This window comes from Panthera tigris, chromosome A1 (genome assembly GCF_018350195.1).
Source record: "Panthera tigris isolate Pti1 chromosome A1, P.tigris_Pti1_mat1.1, whole genome shotgun sequence".
Classification (NCBI taxonomy): domain Eukaryota; kingdom Metazoa; phylum Chordata; class Mammalia; order Carnivora; family Felidae; genus Panthera; species Panthera tigris.
In genome coordinates, this window is record NC_056660.1 from 150,631,545 (window position 1) to 150,657,420 (window position 25,876).

General features: G+C 37.0%; 1 protein-coding gene across 10 annotated transcripts in view; it reads right to left on the reverse strand.

The window, feature by feature from the left end:
- MEF2C (myocyte enhancer factor 2C) overlaps positions 1–19,859 on the reverse strand; it is a 154,369-nt gene extending 134,510 nt beyond the window's left edge. For 5 of the 10 annotated variants that reach the window (XM_042989658.1, XM_042989769.1, XM_042989744.1 and 2 more), the window contains exon 1: positions 12,746–13,043. The gene's annotated coding sequence lies outside the window, so the exon portion shown is untranslated. Of the gene's footprint in view, positions 1–12,745; positions 13,044–17,363; positions 17,451–19,302; positions 19,375–19,796 lie in introns of those variants that run through there. The other 5 variants (XM_042989711.1, XM_042989705.1, XM_042989698.1 and 2 more) reach the window with 3 other exon arrangements.
- Between the last annotated feature and the right edge of the window lie 6,017 nt (positions 19,860–25,876).

Genomic DNA, 25,876 nt, shown 5'->3' on the forward strand with positions numbered 1-25,876 from the left:
TTTTATTTTTAAGAAAAAGTAAATACGTGATCAAAATATGTTTGGAAGAAAGCTTTTAAGGTCTATGAGTATCATAAAAGTTTCTTAGAAATCTCTTAAAGGCTGAGTACAATAAAACTAGGGCAATGCATATATTCTCAGTTACTCTTAAAAAAAACCTGTAAAAGTGACTATAGTGGCATGTTCTGACACATTCTTTTCATAAACCGAACCCTGTTAGTGACAGCAGAACAGATTGTGTGCATCTGCTGGGAATGAGCCAGATGACAGTGGAAAAACGCACATGGATACCTTGGCACAGCAAATAAAAAACGGAGAAAAAAAGACCTGGAAGAGAAAGTGCTCAACTTTAATTGAAACATTCTTTCCAACATGATGAACTTCATCCAACCACCTCTTGTAGCTTGTCAATTTTACATAGAAGAATGTGTTTTGAAAGGGTCTTTTGTATGTTAGAGCTGTTTTGTCCTTTTTTAGCACTAAATATTGACTCAGGTTTTAGATTATTTCTTCAAATTATGGCAAATGTAATAAGCATTAGGGTAGAAAAAGAGGCCAAACCACTCTACCACAGTCTGGTACAAGAATGTTAAACTTCTAAAAACACTTTCAGGTTGAAGTCAAATTTTAAATATCTAGGTTAAGTTTTGAATTATGTGGGAATTACACTGCCAAGTGCTAGAGATGCCACAATTCAAATTTCTGCAAATGTGACTACTGTAAATGCTGCTGATACTCACTAGTGCTATAATATTTTATTTTATGCTGACCAACCACGGTATTGTTTAAACAGTCGGTTCAATGGCACTAGAGGTCCATCCATAAAAACAAATGTGCTTCTATAAATCATATCAGGAAGTTCTCCTGGATGCTCTGATTACAATGAAAATTTATTCTATACAGTATACAATGCACATTTTAAACTGGAGACGAAGTTAATAGATTAGTAGTCTGACTGAAGCAGCTGCAGTCAAAAAAAAAAAAATCTGGTGATTAACAGCCATTTTCCAGTAATCATAACCCTGGAAAGGGCTACTAAGCAGGGGGAGGGGGTTGCAGATGGGAATAATTCTCTAAGCCCATGTGCCTTAGAGGGCTCCATCATCTTCATGCAGACTTATTATTATTATTATTATTTTTAAATTAAAGCTTTTAGAGGCATCCTTGATTGCAGTGTTGGGAGCTGTCCATGCTGTTTTACCATAGGGAAGTCCACTCTGTAAGTATTCCTTGCACTGAGCCCTCTTTAGCCCTACATTATAACAGGGCTAGAAAAGAAAGCTGAAATGCAAGGTGCACACTAGAGGGGCATTATTCAAGAGCGTGAAAATAATTCCAAGTGGTTGCAACTCCACAGGCTCCCTAAGTGGGCAGGCCTCATCGACATTACCTGTCATCCAAAATATGAATTTCTTTGAGAAATTAAGTGAATACAAAAGCTAAACAAAAAGGTGGTAGACAGACTCTGAGACCAGAAACATTTCCATTTTCATCCACATCCAACCAAAATCTGTTTACTTGTGTTATCAAAAGGTGTAATCCTCAAGTAAAATTCTGCATTTCTGTACTACTTTATATTTCTTCTCACATGTAGAAAATTACCCAAATTACGAAGAGTTCATTTGTTCATCATCTCAAAGTTGACAAACTGTAATTAAAATAAATGATCCCTTAAATCTGGAACAAAAAAGCATGATAGGAATATCATTTACTTAAAATTTTTTAACTATTCAGATAAAGAACGCATTTTGTTTTTACAAATAAAGACAATTCATTAATTTATTCAACAAATGTCTACAGAACACCTATCATAGGCAAGAGTCACTGTGAAGGAATAGAAAGATGAGTAAAATGACCTTCATAAATTAATTCTATCTCCACATGCAATCAAAAATGGTTAATAAAAAAAATAAAGAATACTAATGTATCCTCCAAAAGTACTAATACTAATACTGCTAATAATACTAATAATGCTAAGAAAAAAAAAGTTTAGAATTCTTGGTAAGAGCATCTTTTCAGTTAAAACCACCTAACAAACACTTCCTCCAAACTGAACTTCTATCAAAACTAAGCCATGATCTATCTGGAATTCAGAACTTTCAATAAGTGACTTAAAACTCACAGATGAATTATTTTGTTTCTTTGATCCCATTTCTGGTTCTAAAAATAATATGGTATTTATTGAACATAAATATCTGTGATGTGTGAAGGGTTCTGAATTTCTTGGAGAAAAAGTATATTGTTCTTAGCAGTCATTATTAGCATTGACCTAACAAAGCACTGGAATGTGCTTTGCCCTGAAAGTGACCCAATTATAGTGGTATGAAAGTATTCTTGAAAAAAAAAAAAGTTCAAAATAATGATCCCATTAAGCATTTCTAAGTGCTCATCATTGGGAGGAATATAAGATGATTAAAATATAGTGTAGTGCTATGATAATTCACTAATTACTGATCGCTAACATTGTGCTTTTATATGTAACATCCTGTTTAATTCTTACAACTCTAAGAAGTGGGTGGTATTATTATCCCCATTTTACAGATGCTGCAAATGAGGATTTTTGGTGGTTAAATAACCTGCCTAAAGCCACTAAGAAGTAAATGGGAGGCTGGATTTTTAACTCAGTTTGGTTGTTTCTCTTAACCATTACTCTCTATTGCTTAAGGACCCGTTTACCTAAGAGCTCATATGTGTAAAATTAAACAAATGATATGAATATGGTACTGGGTCTTCAAACTTTTTAGGCTTGAAAATCAAGAGAATCGATATTCTCTTTCTCCTGCGTTCATCCTCACTCTCCCATGCTTTTTGTCTCTCACTCTCTCTGCTCTCCTCCATCTACCCCTCCCTTTACACACACACTCACATCTTAGGGTTTTGGCCCAACACATCACAAATATGAGGAAGGCCATAATTTGGTTCAACTAGTTCGATAACCGTACCACATCCTGAGACTTCAATGCTGTGCGTTTTTGCTGTGGATACACCATCCTTTGGCTCTAAGTCTGTCGGTGGTTCCTTACAAAGATACCATTCTGTGGCCTTCACTGTTTCAAGATCAGTGTCTAGAGCTCTTTCATGACACGGCATTGGGCTTGATGAACCACATCAATCTCTCAAGTGTAAGAAGACATTCTACGATCTCACATGTATAGTCAAATTCAGTTGAAAGTATATTTTATTACAATACCAAATGTTTTGAAGTAAGAAGGGAACTCAGGAGAGGATTCAAAAAAAAAAACTGAAGGAAAAAAGGGTGAAGTCAAGAATTCTTTAAGTTTTTCAGCTATGAAATGAGAGAAGGAAAAAAAAAATCACATAGAGCTCACACTAACTCAAGAAAGACTGAACAGTCCTAAAGGGGACACTGACCATTCATTTCAACCAAAGGGCTGTAGGAAAATAAACAATGGGACTGAGTACCTTGCCCAGCCCTTTGCAAATATATTAATGTCATAGATTTCTTTTTGGTTTATGTAAGGGGAGAAAAACTCAAATGTGAAAGAAAAGAAAAAGATAGTCAAATTTTTTTTCCTTCACCCATAACCTATACAAGACCCTGAGTAGTCTTTTGATAAATACTAGAAATGATTAAATGGACACACTTAAAAAAAATAGCCAGGTTGTTAGTCTTCACTTAGACTATCTTGATGGAATTAGGACTGGATTTATAACTTTTTAACATTTTAGCTGTTACAGAAGAAGGGTGAAAAGACCTACTTTCTGAACCATCGAACCTTTACTTAAAGGCCACCCAAAACTTAATGAGGCTCTTCAAATGTGAATAGAAATCAGATATCTTAACAAAGTACTTGGTAATTTATTGGTTGGCAGTTTAAAATTTTAAAAATTTTTGATCAGAAAATTACCTCTAAGAGATTCATGTTTTAATCAGGCATAGTTTTATTATTTAAAGAGCAAAATAATTCATTTTCTATTTAAAAAATTTTATTCAGTACACATATTAAACAACTGAAACTTTACCGTGTGTCTAACAATATTTATCAAGTGGTGATGATTCAAATTAACCTATGGTCCGGGATAATTCTAAGGAGATAAAGAAGTCTCATACCATGTCCTAAATTGGACTGAAAGTGGATTTTTAAATAGAATGCCTAATTCTGTAAGAAATAAATGTCAGAAAATTACTGACTCCTATGTATATTACTATATGCAAAAAAAAGTTTAACATCTTTTCCCCTTGCCAAGGGGCCTTGAAAGTGTGCCAGGTACAGGACCTTTGCTCATAACACCTTTGGCAAGAATAGGTCATTGTCATCATGCTCTTATGAGCTACTTTTTACATTTTAAGATAATTTTTTGCTACTTTTTAAGGAAACACTTGCAGCTACAGAAAAATAGTTTCTAGGTATTTAAAGATAATTAAAATGATCTGTTATCTATTTTACTTTAAAGAGAAATAAAATTAAACTACATTTAACTGTTGGTCTGACTTGGTAAATGTTATATAGTCAATTAATAATTCGTTAAGTGGCTTAATGACCAAACTAACATTTATGCACTATTTGTATACTGTTAAATTAATAATTTAGTTTAAAAATAAAGTTGGAAAAATTTTTTCTTACATGGTTACATTTTCTGCTGAAGACTCCCACTTAATACATTTCTACAAGAGGAGGCTAGTTTTAGGGATGTGTTCTGGCAATAATTTGTCTACTTTACACAAATGAGAATTAGGCTACTAACTGAAAGGAGCCATGGCTGTTAGAAATGATTTTTTAATAAGATTTTTTTAAATCACATTGGTATTGGTTGAAAACGTAGCCAGGATTAAAGACTGGTTTTAACGACTGTTTATTTTTACAAGGAGAAGTATGAGTTTTCAGACTGAAGTTTCAAATGCAGAGAATATTCATGCAGATATTTGGGGGTTGATTTATGTTGTATGGTAATAAGCACATTACTTACACTGTACTTTTCAAATGAAGGACATAAACCAAATCTGAAAACTAAAGCCCGTATTTTCTCTCTTTGTACTTTGTATTTTGACCTAGTAATCATTAAAAGCGTGAGTGTTTATCAATAAAAATTACTGTAGTGCCATGTATTGTGGCAGAACATTGCTATTTCCCGAGATAAGTACAAAAAAACCACTCAACATTAATTTGCATCACAAAATGACCTAACATATCTGGAATATAATGCACAGGCCTTACTGAAAAGAAACCATTATATTTTTCTCTGCAAAACAAAAAAAATACGGATATCTGACTGGGCCTGCATGTGCTGCAAGAGGGGATTGGGGAAGAGGTCTCATTTTCTATCTTACACCTATTGTTTTGTGCATTCTAAACTGTTATATGGGAAGAAAAAGGAAACATACTGAATCCACTTTGCAGTTAATGTCTTAGTGATTTAAGAGGCAGAATTTTCAAGTTAAAGAGGGGAAACATTATGCTTTTCCTTTCCCAAAGCGATTGCCCAGGAAGAAGGCCCTCTGCTCCTTAGCCTACGCAAGGGGAAAAAAGGACATTACTTCGGGCTGAAATCACTCCGAGACAGAAGAGGGGAAGTTTATGATGTGGCACTGTTCACTGTATCTGGTCTGTAGCCAGGAAGTTTTCATTTTGTATCTCTGCTGCCAGTACCTGCCTGCATATTCAGAAATAAAAATACACCAGGGCTCTGCCTCAGAAACTGGGGATGTTACAAAGAATTAAAAGAGTTTATTTTTCTTTCCTTATCCTGAGTGTAATTACTGTTTTTAAAAAGAAAGAGCTGAAACTATAGTAACTGGAGGTTTTTTTCTTTTTCCTTTTTAAACTCCTCAAACTACCTTCCCACAAAGCCATTTAAGTTAAATGGTACATTTACAGACTCACCTACATGAAGGATATAACCTAAAACATCTGCTTAGACATACATTCTGTTCAGATATAAAGAATGTGGCAAAATAATTGAAAAATATAGGGCCATTATTTTCTTAAAATTTGTGTTCTTCTCCCTGTGTGTGTGTGTGTATGTGTGTGTGTGTGAGTGTGTGTTCATTCATTAAAGAGATTTTTTACTGCAATTAGGTAGTCGGTCCTATAAAGGCTTCCTTGTGTGACCATGATTTCTAAAAATAAAATGCTCTGGTGAATATTTCTGCTAAATAATCACATCTTCAAAATTACTTTAAAGAAATCCCAATGCTTCATGTTACATTAAGCAATAATACCAGCCTTCCATAATAAACCTTGGTTGCACACCTTATGCATGGTCAACAATTAATTAGGAGGCTAAAAAGTCATGTTTACTCCATTAAAGAGTAGACTAATTTTCCTGTTTGTCCCTACTTATTTACATTAGTAAGTCGACTTTCTAATTTTGCAGATAAATAAGCATATCTAAGCCCAAGCTGCCTATCTTTGGGGTTCGGAGAAAGATGCATTCTCTTGCTATCATTGTAACTTGCTAAAAGAATCACAGATGTGTGGGAAAAAAAAGAGAGGTAGTTGTTAGCTGTTTTAAAAAAACACTTCTTAGTGATAGAATGAGACCATATCCATCGCTTTTTAAATCCGGTATGCTAGAGATCCATAGTATCTGAGAACAATTTTTATGAATTCTTCATGTACATCTTATCTATGACAACAAGATACAAGAGGAAAACCAGACTACGCTCAGGATGTTTTTTGGAAAAAGCAGGTTCTCACCAGGGACTGCCTCCGAGATCAGTTTCTACAGCTTCTCTAAAAACAAGTTTAAGGTACTTCATTTAAATCATTACGAGAAGATTTGCACTGTCATTCTACATGAATCGCGACCACTTGCAGGATGAACAACATTGCTCCATTCATTTAAAATTTACCGCATTAAGAATTAATAAAGTTTCTATAACGTCTGCATTATTAAAGAGTAATGATTCCTGCAAAAATCTGCCTGTAATAGGTTTACTGTTTTTATTGCTTGTAATATCACCAATTTTCTTTATAATGTCCTCAAAAGATTCTCTTCATGTGTACTTTGAATTTTGTTTACATTGGCTATATTGTAAAAATAAGTACAGAGATTTAACTTCAGTAATATAATGTCAATGTGACATCGTACAAAAAATGCATTATGGTGATGACAAATGAATGTTATTGATATTATCATCTGAAACCAAAACACGAATTTATATAAAGGGTATATAATTTCCATGCTTAATAGTAACATGACTTCTCTTTTTGCAGTTAATGTTAAAATAATATCAAAGAAATAAGAGATATTATCTCTTATTTTTACAATAGTATTCTTTGTTGTAGAATTTTAATTATTTTTCTTACGCAGACAAAAACAACTAACATAAGAACTCTGATGTTAACTACTTGTTCTTGAGAGGGGTAGGTACTTCTAGCTCCCGTTATTTCTTTATGCCTCAATATATCTGTGCAATAGGTACTACTGAATTCTTGTTTTGAGCAAAATTGATTCTAGTGCACTTTACAGAAGTTATTTAATGTTAAAATTACAAAACTTTCATAGCCTTTTTTCAGCATTCAGTGTGAGAAAGGTTTATCAATAAGAACTGCTTTAAAAAAATCTGACAGTTTCTTTGCTCAGTAACTATAGCAAACCATTAGAAATTATTTTCTTTCTCATGCTGTTATTCACTTACACACTGCATATTTGCTTCAATTCTCCAAGGGAAGAAGTCTGGCTCTTGTGGGAAAAGTCCACCCCTTTCTACATGTTTGCTTCCTTAAACGAAAGGAACACACCCCCTTACATTCTTTGAAATGTGTCCAACATGCACAGAATTGTAATAGCACTGTATTATTGACCAAATTAGAAAATCTTAAATGAGAGTCAAATATTGTTAAAATGCTATGTGTTTTGAATCACAAGAACTAATGACACATACATAGGTAACAGAAATGAACTATGTTCACTCTAGTATCTACATCTGGATGCTCAAAACACTTGTAAGTGTCAGGGGAAGAAATCTGCCAATGTTTTTGTGCACATGTATGTTGTATGACAACTCAGGAAGAGGCCCATAAATGTTACAGGTTTTTGAGTGTATCCTTTGAATTTTAGACCCATTTGGGGAATGTCCCCTCCCTTTCATAAATATTTTAAAGAAAAAACATTCAGAAACTAATGTATTCATCTTAGTGAGTACAATCAGAAAGCTGTTGGAAATCTCAGGAGTGTAAGAGTATCAAAAGTCTATACTCATCATAATGACAGAAAACTCACACCAAAGTTGGTATCCACTAACTTCGACCTCATTAAGACAATCTGCTGATCATGAGAAGTTATGTTCTAACAAGTCTTCCTTCTATTATGTAGAATACTACACTCCCCAGGCACGTTTTTTGGTTATTTTCTAATAAAGTGATAATACTCCGTATTTGTGGAAAATCTGTGCATTTATCTTTACTTTTATTTTTTCTAAACGCTCTTTTTCTTTATTCCATTGCACATAGAAATTTGCAAGTATAAAGACACAAGTAGGCAAAATTTTATATCTTTTCAAGTATTTCATGTTTAAATAAAATGGTCAGTCCCTTTGCAATCTGTTCACCAGGCATTCCCCGATAAACTCAGCTACCCAGTTTCCAGGCCTAGAAAATGGAAGCTTTGCTATTCTGCCTATGTTTTTCACTTGGAATAAGAGTGAATATAAACAGTGAATATATAAACTGGAACTGAAGATAATAAACTTATTAAAACTTAGTAAGATATTGCTATGGTAAAAGAAAAGCTGCAAGTGTGTGCCACAAATCCACTCAGATGAAACATCTCATTCAATAGAACTTCCTATCTTATAATAATGCACAGAAAATTAAACACATAAATATTAATTTTATGTATCACAGAAAATGTAGGCAATGAAAATGCAATGTTTACATTTATGGGTGACTCATTAGTGTTTTATTGTGTGAAACACTAGGAGGCATCAGTTGGGTAAAAAAGGACTTCAATTTTTAAAGAAGCAAGAAATTACTGTAGAGTAGATGGTAAGAAGTTGGGGTTTTCAAAATGTTATTATGTAAACCAAAACTTTATTCTCTGAAATAAACTCTCAAAACATCATATTTTGTTGTAAAGAATAATCTGTATATAACATTCATGAAATACATGTAATTTGACCGATAAACACCTATCAAGATATATTTCAAATGTATTGATTCATAACTATGTAATTACACATTTTTATGAGGAATATATTTGGTAACAGAATAACATAGTGGCTATTGACTACTATGCATTTTCTGCTCAGTTATTCAATACCATGAATGTATGTTTTATTTCTGGCAAATTCTGTTTTGTGCTCTCTACAACGCCTCTGAAAATGTCTACTGCAATTAAGTCTTATGATAACTGCTTCACATAAGCAGCCACAACTTGATGTCTGTTCATAAAGAAGTGAGGGAACTTAAAATTTAAGCAATGAAGGTATATAAGTGAAGGATGTTTTCTCTTATTTCACCACTGGAAGCCTGTCATTTGAAAACTGAGTTTTCTATTGTTTGAATCGTTGTTCATAATGGTGAAGCAACAGGGTTGTGGTATACTTATCTAGCAATCATTGGAAATTGGAGTGTCTTGCTATTCCTCAACAATCAGCTTTTATCTTTGACCTATCAAAATAACATGTGAACTGCGTAATCCGCCTTTTGTAAGGTGCACAGATTCTGTTGTTGCTCCTGGTTTTGTGAATCGCCTCTGTAATCTGGTTTGATTTCCTAAAGATGACAGATCTCGGTGAACAGTCAGGCTTTACTGAGTGCAGGGCAGTCCACGCGCCCATGAGATTAAGGTACAGTGCTGAGGTCGGGGATCTTAATCACCTATCCTTCCACAGGCAGCACACAGAGTGAACATCAGTGATTAAATATTTTCATTGTGTCCAGGCAATCACTATAGTCATAAAATGAATATGTGCATTTTTATAAATTTTAGATATTAATCTGCCTGGTGTGTTCTCTGAGGATGTGCTTTAGAAACAAGTAGAACTTTAGCAATAATCTCTTTAAAGTCCACTCTGTAACCCCTAATTACACATGAAATTCTCCCATGTTGTCCCTGAAGCTAGGGTTCTCTGTTTAATAACTATTTTTTTTGTTATTATGTAGCACAAGTGTTTCTGCACAGATATTTCCCTATTTTTGTCACTTTCTGAGATTTCATAGACTCAAAATATACCGCACGTAGTGTTGGGAAATAAAACCACGAAACATACTACAATAAACAGAAGAAAGTTTTGAAATATAATGTTAACATATGCCAAGGAGTTATTTAGCTCAGCTTTTTATAATATAAATTGAATACAATAGGTCATTTATTACAAAGATATGGTTGTAGTGTTATTCAATTTATTGATTCGGTGTAAGAGTGAGGGCCAGGGAAGAAATACACAGAAATCTGAAAAATATAAAACATGATGCTTTTTCAGGATTCAACTTTGAATCATTAGACAGTCTTTTTCACTATTGGAATAAACCATTACCACCAAATTTAAAAAATTGAGTTATATATATATATATATATATATATATATATATATATATGAAAAGAGGCAAGGTACAGTAGAGTCCTTGTTATTTAAATTTCATGTATTTAATGTTATGTGTTCCTGGTCTGAAAAGTTAACATTATATGTGATTGCATACTTTTAAAGTATGAACAGCTCACAAAAGGTGGAAAATTGACTTTTTATTATAAGGTATTTATTTCTTATTTAAACAAAAGAAACAAATGAATATTTATTAAAAGTTAGGTCTTTAATATTGTCTTTGATGTGATACACAGCAATCAGAATGTAAATAGCATAATTAATGAGTGAAGGAAAATACTGTCTTTAGTAAGAAGTCTGGAAAATATGTCACGTATATGCCAAAGCTTTGTGAACTACAGTAGCAAATAACAATAGATTTTTATAAAGTTTAGTAAAACTTAAAGATAACTGACAACTATTGTCTCCTTAACGTGACTGGGGAACCCATATTTTAAATATTGAGTTTAAAGTGTGCGTTGATGAAAACTTTCAGAATTGAGTTTGTAGTCTGCTATACAGCCAAATGTACTTTCCTACAAATAGACTGAGATTTTTGATTTAAAGATATTTTTCCTCTTGAGATAGTATATTAGATAGGCATATCTCATTTTACCTGTCAATTTCTGAATCCCCTTGCTTTATAACTACTTCTTTTAACTTAATAATTTTATGCATACACTGGGAGACAACAATATGGTTTATTAATTGCATTATATTTAATTGAAACTGATGGAAAAACAAAAATACTGCTTGTGTCTTATTGGTATATGCTGAACATTTTCAAAGACTAGCCCAAACTGGTATTATTTTAAAAATTAAATACGATGTTTTACTTTCAAATTGGAGAAATGGAGATTTTTAATCTATTTAAAGCTAAACTTAGTATGCAATACAGAGGTTAAGCGGGGTTCACAGGTGGTCACATTTCCATGTCCTTCCAAGTCTCTAGGGATTGGAGTTATTATACCCTACATAAACATCTTTACTCTGCAACCACAATTCCACTGCAAGGTGCCAGTGAAAAAGAGGCTGGTCACTTTTTTTTGACTGGTATAATGAGGTGGCTGGAGTTCCCTTTACAGCACTTAGAAAATATATGCAGTCACTAACCATTTCACAAGACAGTGACTATTAGAGTTAGTATCAGATTCACAATAGTAAAATGCACTTTATGTCAAAGCAATTCTCTACTGAGGACCAGTTAAAGAACTGGCAGAGAGCCTGATTCTACCTATTATACTGTCAGCATTTACATATAAAAGTATTTTATACAAAAGACACACATTCCTACAATGTGAAGAAAAGAGCTTTTTCCAAAACATGGTACCCACTGGACCTAGAATAGTCAGAAATGTTTCAGATGTAAAATTTCCTTTAAGAATTAATAGCCGTATTCTGGTAAGAAGATAACATTAGTATTAAATTTAAATCCTTGCATAGTATTTAATAAGACAATAAACAATGTGTTATGCCTACATATATACTGCCTTTGTGCCAAACTTTATCACTGAGTTTGGTAACTTTCATCCAAAGTCCAGACAGAAGGCAATTAAAGTGACTTAACCTTGTTTCTTTTTTAAATAGCTATGCATTTGGCTTGACCTAAACAGCAATGCATATACTTGAAACCCCAATACAAATTATGAAATGTATAGACTACCATGGCCAGGGTATTACTTTTTGTCCACACCAACTGAGAAGCCCTCTATTAAGCCAGCACTTTGGTAAGAGAAGGAGATGCACAAAGGTATACTCTGACAGACAGCCATGCTTTAGCTGAAACTAATCCCAAGAATTAGTGGCTCAGAAGCATAACCCAAAGCAAATCAGAGTCTTTGGGGGGACTCACAGGAGCATCTTTCCACAGTAAACTAGCGGCTAAATCTTAAGGTATGTACTTCAAGGTCACAGAACATTCTGTGAAATATTAAAATCCACCAGGCTCCACACGCTCCACCATATCAAACATGCTAATGACGTGAACTAACTTCATGAAACTTTAAACACACTGGTGTGACAAGAACGAGTCAGGAGTGATTTCAATAACTGATGGCAAACGGATAAGACTATCTAAAAAGTTACTTTTAGCAACAGACAAGGAAATCACATAATCTAAAAAAGAGAATGCACAACAAGCCTCAACTTCAGCCTTCAAAGAGGAACAGACTCAGTGCCGTGGAATATACTGATGCAGATTTGAGAGACAATACCCAGGCTATTTCTATTTCCTCGAGAAATGTCAGGGGTACTTACATGAAGGAAGCCCCGATCAGATTAGTCCTTGGGATATTTTCCTTTCTTAAGAGAGAGAGAGAGAGAGAAAAAAAAAAAAATAACAATAATCTTTACTTCGTCCAGCCTTGAAGTGTTTCTCCACCTGATTCAAACATGCAGCCACGGCGACCCACACAGAACCTTCAAAGTCAATCCAATAGCAGCCTGAAGATGTCTGGGTGTACGCGTGTGCTCAAGTGTCTGTGACTGCGAGCAGAGCGAGCAGAGAGCTGGAGACGAAGTGTGTGCGCGCGCGGGGGGAGCGCGCGCGGGGGAGGCGCGCGCGGGGTCGCGCATTCGCGCGTTCCGAGGCCGCTCGGAAGAGGAGGAGGAGGAGAAGGAGGTGGAGGAAGAGGAGGAGGAAAAGAAGGAGGAAGAGGAGGAGGAGGAGGAAGAGGAGGAGGAGGAGAAAGTAGCTCTCAGCAGCCGGCCGGATTAAAAGTAACCAGACTCGTCCAGAAAACTGCGTCCAGGAAGGAAGTGACAGAAGACGAATGGGAAAAGGAGAGCCGCTCGCAGCCTTTGAAACATCGCGTAAAAAAGGCGGGGGGGGGGGGGGGGGGCGCAGAGGGGAGTGGTGGAAGGATATTGGGAGGGGAGACGGGGGTGGCAGGGAAAACGGAGCAGACGGGCTTGGGGTTCTAAGCAGCACGTCCTAAGAAGTGCTTCTTGCTTCTTTTTTCCCCTTTATTTTGTCCTTGCCCTTGCCTTTGCCTCGCGCTGCCTTTTCCTCTCCGTCTCTCTCTCCCTCACAATCCCAAACCGTTGACTCTCTCCTCGCGAGCTAGAGAAATCATCAGTTTCACTCTCTCAAAAGGGGGGCGGGACTAGACCTCGGAGCATTTTAATAAAACAAACATACAGCAGTTCCCTCCTCACCCCTCCAGTCTCAACTAGATTGATAAATTACTCCACTACACTACTTTAATTATGTATATGGTATGCAGAATAAATCACTGAACATCAGTACCTCAATCAAGCACTTTTAAATGATAATTGCATCTTGGTGAATCAATCTTTCCATTCCTGACATTTTGCTAATTTTAGTTTTACGGTGGGGTAATGGCACATGCCATACGCAAACCTAATGACAATTCTTTATTGCACGAAATGAAGACAACATCGCGAGCGGCGGCTCCCCGCTCTCCCCACGCTGCCGCTGAGAACGCTCGGAGAACCATCTCCGGCTGCCGCGCGCTCGCTCCCCGGGGACTCTGCGAGCCAGCCAGCAGGAAAGTCCTTCTAAAGTCGGAATCTTTCCTCTGACCAATAGGAGCGCGACCCTAATAGTTGCTCTCGTGACTTTTCCCCGGTTTGGAGACGTGTTAACCACTTCTTTCTTCCACCGGTCCGAGCGCTCCTCTGTTACTCACGCGTAGAAGCCACCGTCCAGGATGTCTGCAGCACTCGATTCCAGCGCGCTTTTCCTGCACGCCCAGAATAGGCGGTTTTCGGCCCTGAAAGGCTGGAGGGCTAAAAAGCGTGGCGAAATACTTCTCATGTGTTAGTAATGTACCAAATAATAAAATAATTACCAGTATTTGAAATCTCGACTTCATCGCGGGGCCATGAACTTTCTAATCAGTTTGGAAATATTTACCGAGGCGGCGGCTTCCTCGGAGATTTCCCCCCTCCCAACGCCTACTTCTATCTCTTCCACACCTTACTGGATTTTATCCAGAGCATTAGCATGTAAACCAAACCAACTTCCCAAATGCATTAGGCTTCCCTATCCCGATAGCTGATGACTTCACTTATCCTGAAGAGTTTCAGCTGCACAGGAAGCAGAAATAGAGACTGATAAGGAAGATACTTATGTTAAGGTTGAAGCACAGTAAACACTTGACCTTACCAAAAAAAAAAAAAAAAAAAAAAAAAAAAAAAAAAAAAAAAAAGACAAAAAGGAAAAAAAAAAGGTTAATATTCAAGATTTAGGAAAGGCTACTAGGGGTTGGGCACTTCCCTTCTAGCCAATTACACCACACCCCAAAAAATCAAAATACACCAACTAGTACACAAACCATGAAAATACAAGATTGTATGCCAGTAGAACTATATAGATCATATAAAATGTTTAAACCAAATTAAAATTTTTTAATGTGAAAGGAAGAAAAGAAATTGGGGAAATAACACAACATACAGAGGTAGACAATAGGAGTATACTGTAACTAATTAAAGATAATTCCTCACTTTAAAAAATTCCTTTCAGCACTATGTGTTTAACCCAATGACTAGTTGCATTTCCTGTTAAGTTCTGCACTATGCCTCTAGACTATTTTAATGCATGAGGACAGTGTGATTCAAAAAGCCTCCTGCTTCATTGTAGGGGCTATTTGATGTGAGTAGCTTTTCTCAGAAGAGCAGGCTCAACACTCAGGTGTCTGCCCCAAGGCTTCACTTGAAAGGAGAAGGCTGATTTTACAGGCAAGTACAACCAGATCTGAACAATCTTCAGGCTTCTGGCTCATCAGCATTGTGACTATCAGCACAGCTAAGATGAGTCTCTTGCTTTTATTATAGGAAAGCATGGCATACTGTTACAAAGCAAAAGCCATCTGAAATAGTATTATTTCTTGCAGATTAGTATCTACAGTATATTTATTTGCCTGTTTGTTTTTCATACTACTATCATGAATTCATTTTAATAATATGGCAGAGATAATCTATATCAGGTTTTCATTTAAGGTACAATTTCTAAAAAAAGAATCCCAAAATTTAAAGGGCATAGTCATTTTGAATAATAAGATATGTCTCTATATGGTGGTAAAAATGAAATTAATTTAATTTTTTCCAGATTCACAAATGCGTTGACAAAGCAAAACATTTGTAGGAACATCTAAGTGTATTTTCATAAGGCCTGAAATTAATGCAATGAATTGCACCAGCCTATTTTACATGAGCAAATGGACATAGGTGATACATGACTTTCAACCATACTATTTTTGATGGATTATAGATTATTTGTATTTACCACAGTGCCCTTCAGATTTTGATGGTTTTCCTTCAAAAAGAAACTATTTTACCTTTTAACATCCTAAGAAATTATTTAATAATAAACATTATAATAAACCCATCATTATCAATGATAGTACAAGCATTGAAAATACGTATAACCCCTCACTGTGGATAATTTGGAAATAATTTGGATCTGGAATGTATCACAGTTGGCCTTTTAAAATATAAGATATTCCCCTCAGCAGATTTAGCTTCTTAATTATGTGTGACCTAAGTTAATATTAGCATTAGTTTCCTTCCCATGAGCCTTTATAGTTGAAGCAGAACAAAAGAGGTTGTGCAGAAATATACAATAGAAAGTCACAGAGATTTAAAATTATTCATTGGTAATCCATAAAGTGGTTAATCCAAAATGTGCTTTGTATTCTTCTTTAATACTCTGCGGGTTTTTTGTTTGTTTTTTGTTTGTTTTTTACTAAAATCACCCTGATCTTTGCCACCTCATGGTACTTGGCTAGTATCATAGTGTTTTTTTTGGTGTAGGGAGGAGCTTGTGCTAGGTGTTAGGAGGCCTATACTCTCTGGTTCAAGATTTGTGCCTAACTAATGAGTGTGTCCTTTCTGGGCTTCAATTTGCTTATTCATTAAGTGAGTTAAGTGAATTCTTCGATCTATTCCAGTTCTATGATTGGTAAGTAAAAAATTCTTATACCTTGTAAGTCAATTGGATGCTAGTGGCCTATCATGTTAAATAAAAGGTGACAAATAATTTAAGATAAAATGATGTCTGAGATTGATGTACTACTTAAATAAGGTTTTTTCCCTAATCATCGGATATTTCCTTCATGAAATCACTATTGTGTTTTATTATATATGTAAATATATAGTAACTCGTTCCCCCCAAAAAAGAATTGTTTAGCAATCGATTTCATTAAATGCTACAGAAGTTCCAGAGAGCATAATCCTGAGGTCTTGAATCTGAGGAAAGCTAATTTCTAATTTCTGTTCAAAGTTGTGTACCATTTTACTCCACCCTCCTCTCTTTACTACTTCCCTACATTAAATCAGCAGTCTACCAAAACCCTGTTCACTGGGTATGCCTGCTTTTAAGCTTGGCCCACGCTGGGTGTAGCTCTTGAAGTGAGCTTTAAAAAATTATTTTAAAGTAAGCTGGGGCGGTTGCCACAGCAACCCACCCTAAGATGAAGAGAGGCTATAGATTAATCTACCCCTCAAGATTATTCAACTGTGTAGTATTTGTTCTTCAGCCAGAATGCTTTCAACACAAACATAATTGAACATAGAAGTTCAGAAAAATATAAAAAGTAGTAAGATACAAATTCCAATAGCATTAAAAATGTTATATCTTTTTATAGCTACAGTACAGATGACACACATAACTTCCCCTGAAATGGATTAATTGTAAAAAAGACTTGCAAAGGTAGGCCCTGAAAGGTGACATGTGAGCTTTAAACAAAATGACATGCTATTGCTTATAATGTAAAGCATACCAATGGTCACATGACTCTTTATCACTTTTATAGGTGCCTACATTACAAATACCTAATGGCCAAGAGTCTGGCAATTTTACCTTTACGAATTAACTTGGTGGTAAATGATATAACAAATGTTAAGCACTCACCACATACACATACAGTCATTTGCCTTCCATTCTTTACTTCATCTCTTCATAGAAGTTACTTCACAGTTTGCAACTCTTCTTTGGCACCTTAAAATGTGTAAGTACAACAAGGTACATAATTAAAAAAAATCTTTTTTAAGAGTGTTGATATTAAAGTACATCCAAATAACTGTATTTCTAAAACTTCTAATCTGAAGTAACATTAGTGTTAATTCTGATTTTAAACCACATGAATGTATATTAAACACAAAATTATTAAAACTACCATTAATTGTGAAAATACTTATAGCCTTTAACATAAATAGTGCCAAATATCTAAATTTCAGAAATTCTTTAGGTACAGCTTTAGCCTATGCACAGTATACACCATATGGACTGCTTGTGATTGAGAATCTGCAATATGCAAAGGATTTGTTATTCCAAGCCAAGGTTTAATCATATCCTTTATCTCATATCTAAAGAGCCTATATTTATCTTTATTTTTGTACCTTTAATTTTGTATCTGATTAAGAATTACAAAGGAGAAAGTCAAATCCATCATATCCCAAGCTAACCAAATTTGTCAAGTTGGGATAATGAAGTTGCAGCTGAAGTTGCTGAAAGGGCTTATTGTATATGTCGCCTAAAGGCCAATTTTAAATACTTTGGGAATAGTGGTGTGGATTCAGTCGCCTTTATGAATTCTATTACCAATAATACCTTTTCCTTCCCAGCAGTTTGACTATACTGAGCGCAGACAAATACTCCTGTGTTCTAGTCTCTGCTTGAAACTAGCTTTCTATGACTTAGAGCGCACAAATGAACTTCTCCTTGGCTTCAGAGTGGGTCTACTCCTCCCAACCTTGAGACATATCAGACCACGATGGTCGATATTCATTTACCCATTTGTATTAGTAAGTAGACTTTTCATAGTGAAAACTCATTAAGATTTATAAAGCCTCTATATTTGGGTTGACATCCTTAAGATTTATTTTTATTTTTAAATTCCTTCAGTGAAGGAAAAATGAATTTTGGCTACTTTTATTTTAGGGGTGTTAGCCGAGTTTAGTCTTTTAAGACTCAGGCCCACAGTGAGTTAATTTAAATTTAGTGACTGGTAGTGAGTATCTGGTGACCTGCCGAATACCCTTTCTCCCAGCTCTGCTTGGTTTTACAGTCTGCTAAGTGGGAATCATAATACACATCTCCCAGGGCCTTTTCGTCTTACAGAAATGCAATCTTCATGGAATAATGTCCGAAAGATATGCTAAGGCTTTTAACAATGCCACTACAAATTATGATACATTTCTTCCTTTTCCTAGAACAGTATGCCCAAATAAGGCTAGATCAGTCATTTCCTTGCAAATGTGTGGCAGATTAAAAAGTATCCATATGCATGGTTAAATTTAATGGACTTTACCTTCACTTACAAAATCGTTAAATGTTCATCGGAACATTGATTCTATTCCATCTCTCGAAATATCACAGAAACCTTCAAAGAATGGATTGTCACACTCCCCCCTTTAACTATTTTTTCTAGATACTTCGGTATGTGTGTGTGTGTGTGTGTGCCCTTTAATTTTTAAAGATTTTTATCCAGGATCGGGGTGGGGGTGGGGGTTAAAAATCTCGTCTTGCGTTTTGGTGCCCCCTTCTTTGTCTGGGAAGCAGAGGGCTGGAATTCAGTTCGGACGGCCCCTTAAAGACCCAGACAGAGGACGCCTCTGGTTTCAGCAGCTCACTCCGCTGAGTTATTGATTGCAGGCAGCAACAATCCCTCCGGGTGATTTGTGTGGAAAGTGAATCCGCGCTGGCTGGGCGTTCACAGGGGCGCAACAGCCGCAACGCCATCCAATTATTGCCGGTCGTCCCCTCCAACACCGCTCTCCACCTATATACTCCTTTCTCTGCCCATCGCCGCTTCCCCCCACCCACTTTTCTCTGGAGCGGACCGACCTACCTACTCCAGCTCAGCCCGTCTCCGCTTCCCCCCACCCACTTTCCTCCGAGCGGACGGAGCCGAGGGGGCGGGGGCTCCCTCCCGGGAGTGTTTCTAGAGCTCCGAGGCAGCTAGTAGGGGGTGAGTGCGCCACGTGCGTGCGCCACGGGCGAGGAGGAGGCGGGCTCCGGGCCCTCCGGGGGCCTGTGGGCCTGGGTGCGCGGAGCGGGGGCGGGCTGTCTCGGCGGGGAGCGTGCCGGCTTGTGTCTTGAGGGGGATGTCACGGCTCGGGGGAAGGCGGCTGCTGGTTTGGCGGAGAGGCCGCGTGGTGGGCTGTGGAGAATGGGAGGAGGGCGCCACGGTGGTGGGTGGGCCCTAGAAACGCTCGGTGGCGGTGTTGGGGAGTTGCCGCGCTCATCTGGTTTGGGGATCGTGGGGCTATTTCCCCCAGGTTGGAGAAAGACGACCCCGGAGAGCTGGGGCTGAGTCCCGAGCCTGGCGCCCAGGAAACCCACCTACGCACGGTGCACAAAGCGGTGGCACGCGGTCGGCGTCCGGCGGCCCTGGCCGCCCCGAGTGCTCTGAGTGGTGTGCGCGCCTGGGGGAGAGGGAGCGCGGCAGGCGCGGGTCCGGCCGCCGCCCCTGGCCCGCCAGTCAGCCCGGTTTTTCACCTGACGGACCAATAGGAAAGGACGCGGTCTCAGAGCTGGATTTTATAGCCCAATCTCTCAGGGTCTACACGATTATTTAAAAAAAACTAACAGCCAACTGCTGGCTCTGGTAGTTCAGCTGCCTCGTCGGTCTCTGCGCGTCTTGGCTAGGGAAAGGCCGCAAGCTACACGACAAATGGGAGTCTAGGGAGAAAACACACGAAACCCCCCAAACTTCCTTTCCGTTGCCGTCCCCTTTATTTGTTAGCACGTGAGAGCAGTGCCGGGGACTCTTGCAGAAATGCCATCACGAAATGCACATGTCTCGGCTGTCCTTTGATCTGCCTGTGGAGCTGTATCAAGGGCAGCAAGAGTGGTGGAAAGATCAATGCTCCAAAGGCATTGTCAAGTACTCGGCTGAATAAATCAAAGGTGTGAAGTGTTTATATTGTCATGCTCTTGAAGCTGTAAGCTGCTACCAATATGGTAGCCGCTAGCCGCCTATGGCTCTTTTAGCTTATTAGAATTACATAAAATTTAAAATTCAGTCCCTCAGTTATACTGGCCACATTTTAAGTGCTCGGTAGCCACAGGCAGCTAGCGGCTACCTTATTTGACTGCGAGATGTTGAACATTGCCATCATTGCATAAAGTTCTATTGGAATGTGCTGCTCTAGAGTTTTAAATGAATGCTGGTTAAAAAAAAAAAGAAAGAAAGAATCTGCTTTATGATACCAGCCAAATTTTAGGACACTCTTGGCATTTGCATTTCCTGGCACCAGTGTGGAAAGTTTTAAAGTCAGAATTTCCGTATCTTCTTGCTGAAAGAGGTCTAGGGAACATTTAACACAAGCACCTAATTTTTCACAGGGAAAACAAGTGGGGCCCGGAGAAGTTAAGAGATGCACCCCCAAACGATGCCATAAATTTAGAAAAAAGATAAGGTCACCAGAGCGGGTCTATCTAGTACACTTTGCGCCAGACGAGGGCACCTTGCCTGGGGTTGGCTAAGGCAAATGAACCCTACAGAAAAGGGGCCTGATGGAAGATTTTCCACAGCAGTATCCTTTTAGAAGAGAAAATACTTCTAAGCACGCCTCTAGGAAGAAATTCTAGTAAGAATAAAGTGTGTGAGGGAATAGCACTGTCACCCAAACTAAAAATATATTATTGGTAGCGTCATAGTTTCGTATGACGTCTTCTCAAAGAGACTAGTTGGATTAACGTTCTTATTTATACTTAAAGAATTCTGAGGAAATGGAATTATCCTTTTAAAGTACGAGCTAAAAAGCACGCTTGGGGGGGGGGGGAGTGTCAGGTGGGGGTTGTTACCAAAGCGTAGCTTCCTCAAATTCGATGAAGATGCTATCAGGTACAAGTTATGGAACCTCCCTTTGCTTCAGTTTCCCCATCTATAAAATGTGGAACATACTCTTAAACTTCGTTATGAGGATTAAATGAGCCACCCAACATACAGCACAAGACTGGAAATTGGCAAACTGTACTAAAAGCCATTCTTACTCTCCTGTGAAGAATTTCAACTTCTACACCATCAAGTTCAGGATGAGAACGTCGTCAGTTTTATTTTTAAGAGGTAGAGATCTCTTCAGTCCTAAAATTCCCTGACCAAAGGGATATAGGTTCTTATTTCCCTTTCATAGGCATGGCGTCTCTAGTATACTTCCAGACTTTCATTGTCTTATTTTATTATTATTATTTTTTGTCTTAAGGGATGCTTCTTTATACTTGTTAGCTGCTTGGTTGTTGAAAAGGCACTACAAACTCCAAGTCCATCCTCTTTCACCCTGGTTGACCTTTGGAATGCTGTTGTCAGCCAAGAAGACATTGATATCTTCAGTCTCCTGCTAGCTTGAATTCTTTAGGGCAGAGCCTGCTCAGATTATCTCCTGATGTCATTCCAAATGTCTGATGGCCATCTATGGCAACGGGGCTGGGCCGAGGCCTTCCGGGAAGGGGGGGCCCATGGAATGCCTAATGGAGCATTCTGTTCAAGAGAGACCTAGAGGTTGTTCTCTCTTGGATGCATGGTCAACATTACAGCTATGTCTAGAGGCCTGTTTGCTGCTTCTGGCAAAACGGACGCCATAGACATTTTGCATTTTTGGTTTTAAATAAAATCCCACTTGGGATGTGTATGATTTCTATTGATTTCAATTGGTGTAAATATGTATTAAAGAAGAAAAAAGGACTCAGAAAGTGTTAACAGTTAACAATTTATATCTGGTATTTCCTATTCCTGCTAACTCTCCTTATTAAGAATACCAAAATAAGACAAAGAAATCTCGAAAGGAGAGAATAAAGCCACCTCACTGCAAAATGTACCTTGTTTTATTTATCTCTCTAGGTAATTTTCTGAAAGATGGTATTTTACTTAGTTGAGAGCTTTTAAAGTTACTTCTTAAATATTTTTTTACCTAAAATTTTAATCTAAGGAAAACAATACAATTTTTTTCAAGAAGACAAGATCATGCATAGATTAAATGCTTCCCAATCATACTAGATTTGAAAATAAGGAGATACGTAATTATATCCATATTCTAATTTACTAGGAAAAAAGAGAATTAATTATCGTTAGAGATGAAGTCTCTCTAAATTATTTTGGACTATGATGAAAATTAAAAGTAAAATGCAATAGAACTTTTAAATTTAAGTCAGGGCTTAACACTAGTTTGTTTTACCAGTATATTCTACTTCACTGTGACAAAGACCCAAACCAAAGAGGTCTGATTTCTTATAGATACTTTTTTTTTTTTTACTAAATCTATAGTTAAGTATTTCAATGTGAATAATATTCATATTTGTAATACAATGCTATTTGTAGTATATGTGCAAAAATAATACTATCTTATTAGAATGACAGTTGAAAGAAATCAATTTAAAGTGCCTAAGATTTAATGGCCATTCGCTATTTGTTCGTCTTGTATTAACTGCTTTAATTGATTTAATTGTATTAATGGTTTTATAAACTTTTTTCTTTTTATCCAAACAACAACCTCTCAGATAGACACTACAGTTTTCTCCATTTTACATATTTTAACAACTTAAGTTTAAGGAGGTGAAATTACTTGCCCAGGGTCTAATAGGTCATAAGTGCCAGACAAAGGACATGAACCTAGGTTGGTTTGTTTCCACTAGATGCCCTTAGCTATGATGCTGTACTGCTTCCTTAGACTTACAACCTTTGCTCATTTAGGAGGATGATGATATCAGGGGTGATATAATCGATTTTTTTTCCCACCAGAAAATACTTCAGAAATACATGTCATAACGTGTGTCATTCTCTTTAAGGTAGACAGCTTAGGAGGTTGTTTGCTTATTTCAGTAATGATGTCTTTAGCATCGGTCGCTATAGAAATCTCTTTAGGGGTTTGCTATGCAGCCTTAACAGTTTGCTTGTTGGCAAATCATTATCATTAATGATGAATTTGTTGGTGAAACTAAATCCAAACCAAAAGTGGTGAACAAGGTGGCTTGATGGAAACTATGATGTGATTATAAAGCAGATTATTTGTTATCTGGCACAGAAATTGACACTAATTGTAGATACAAAAGGGGATTTACAATGGTATTTCTGATGTGAACGTGTAGCCTGTAAGGAGACATTTTGGCAAGTAACACTATTAAATCAGATACATTTTAAAAAAGTTACACTAATTCGAAGTTACACGTTATGTATGAACATCGTGGGAAACACCTTTTCAAGGAATGTTCAACAGGCAGAGAAGGGTAAATTGAGACCCTGGATTAGAATCCAGGCTCAGGCACTTAATAACCATTTGACTTGATTTTCTAAGTGCCCTTGTTATTAAATAGGGAAAGCGGCAGGATCTACACAGGATGATAATTTTGCCGAGAGGAGGTGTAGTCCTACCTAGTGCCTGGCATGTAGAAATTGCTCAATAAATGTTAGCTAATGTTATATTATTTCACTTTCAAGGACTGCTCCATGTTCCTGAAAAACATTTCAATGTCTCATTTATCTAATGATATTTTAGAAGATGTTTCCTTTTCTGTCAGCTTTCATGCTTAAAGCATTTTTTATTTCAGTATACGTCTTTTTATATTTGAAATAAATATACAACATTTAGGATAGTATGTTGATTAAACCAATATATTTTATACCAAGAAGCCTTACATTCTGGGGTTGCCAATTTATATTAGCCTTGTTTGGTATTCTTTTCAGAGAAACATATGTGTGTGTAAATGTTTGATTTTATCAGACTTTGCTCAGAATAAGGCTCCAAGGTTTTATTTTTTAGTTATGTCAGACATCTTCTAGACTGCTTATTGATGACATATTCTTCTAGACTGCTTATTGATGGCATACACTTACGCTTACTTTAAAGAGGCTTCCCATAAATACACAGAAGTAGTAGCTTCTTATTAAATCTGAGTTTTTAAGTGTTTTTAGTGTTTTAAGTGTGTGGTATAGGCAAAATTGTAAGGTTGCTGGTTTGTCTTTGTGTCACCAGCCTCCCTATACTCACCTTCAACTTGTCCTCTTTCACTCTGGCATACACCATTCACCCAGCAGCAATTTTTAAAATCAATAATAGCTCTTTATTGAGTGTCTCTGTCTCCTCACAGCCTTTAGCTGATGTGACCCACAAGATCCTTTGACTCCTCAGCAGCCTCTTTATGCTCCAGTCTTCTCCTGGACTATGTTCTATCCAAGAAGCCAGCCACTCCAACAGTTTACCTCATGACACGCTCTCAGTGTGTTACTCCTTTCCGTGAACTTCTCTTCAGAAGTTTTCTGGAAGGAGTTCATTATCCAAAGGAGTATCCATCATTACACAAATTCCATACATTCCCTGCCCAGCTGGTCAGGAGATGCTCTAGAGAGGAGACTTTCCGAGTGTCTCAGGTCCCTCCCACTTTGCTGACATGTAAGTGAGCCCTGGGTGTAAGTGGGAAGCCTGGCTCTTACTTGAAGAAAAATTTTATTTTTTTGAAGAGATTGTGATCGGAGGATGAATTCTCTATGAGCAAAGTATCGTGATGCTCCTTGAAAATTTGTCTACTTATTTTTTTTAAGAGATATAATAACACTTTAGTACCTGTTGTTCCAGGCTCTTTTCCTGTTCTCTCTTTGCACAGGAGGCACACAGTTGCTGCATGTCCCTTGTGCCATAGCTACTCCCTTCTGCCCCCAAAAGTCATCAGAGGTGTAATTAGTGACTATTTCTCCAAAAATGTCTTGAAGGGGATATACGAACCCTGTGATGAGAATGTGTTTTGCTCCCTGGATGAAGGTTAGAATCTGGAAGGGGTAGAGAGAGGTTCAGGGTTGGAGGACAAAATACATTCTGCCCTTTATCACTTCTGTGAAATCACAGATAAAGCATCTTCCTATAGGCAGAGATGAATCATGTAAATTAACTATTTCCCAACTTTGTATGGCATGAAACCTGTAAATATGGAACATCCATATCAAATGTACTTTATATTATATTCTGAAGAAATTAATAAATGAAGAAATTTGATTCTAAGTGAAAGATTTTGAGCACTATTTAAAGAAGGGTAAGTAGGAAACATTCTACAATCTTCTTTTTTTATTCCCTTTGACCCCTTTAGCAATAGCAAAATAGCTAATCAATAGATTTAATTCTGTCTTTTCCATGTCGATCCCTTTTGTCCTTCATCTTTTCTGCTCCATCTTTTCATTTTCAGTTGTAAATTTTTTATTTTCAGTTGTAAGGTCAGTATAGCCATAAACACACACACACACACACACACTCACATAAACACACACCACTGGTTATTAACAATCAAAATTTTTTTTCATGCTTTGGAAAGTTACATTTTCTATTTCAGAATCATGGAATATTATTAATAATACTTTCCTATTTATTTGAATAACTTCAAAATAAAAAAAAACTGCTAACAAGGGAACTTATTTCTAAATAATTGATGATGTGTGC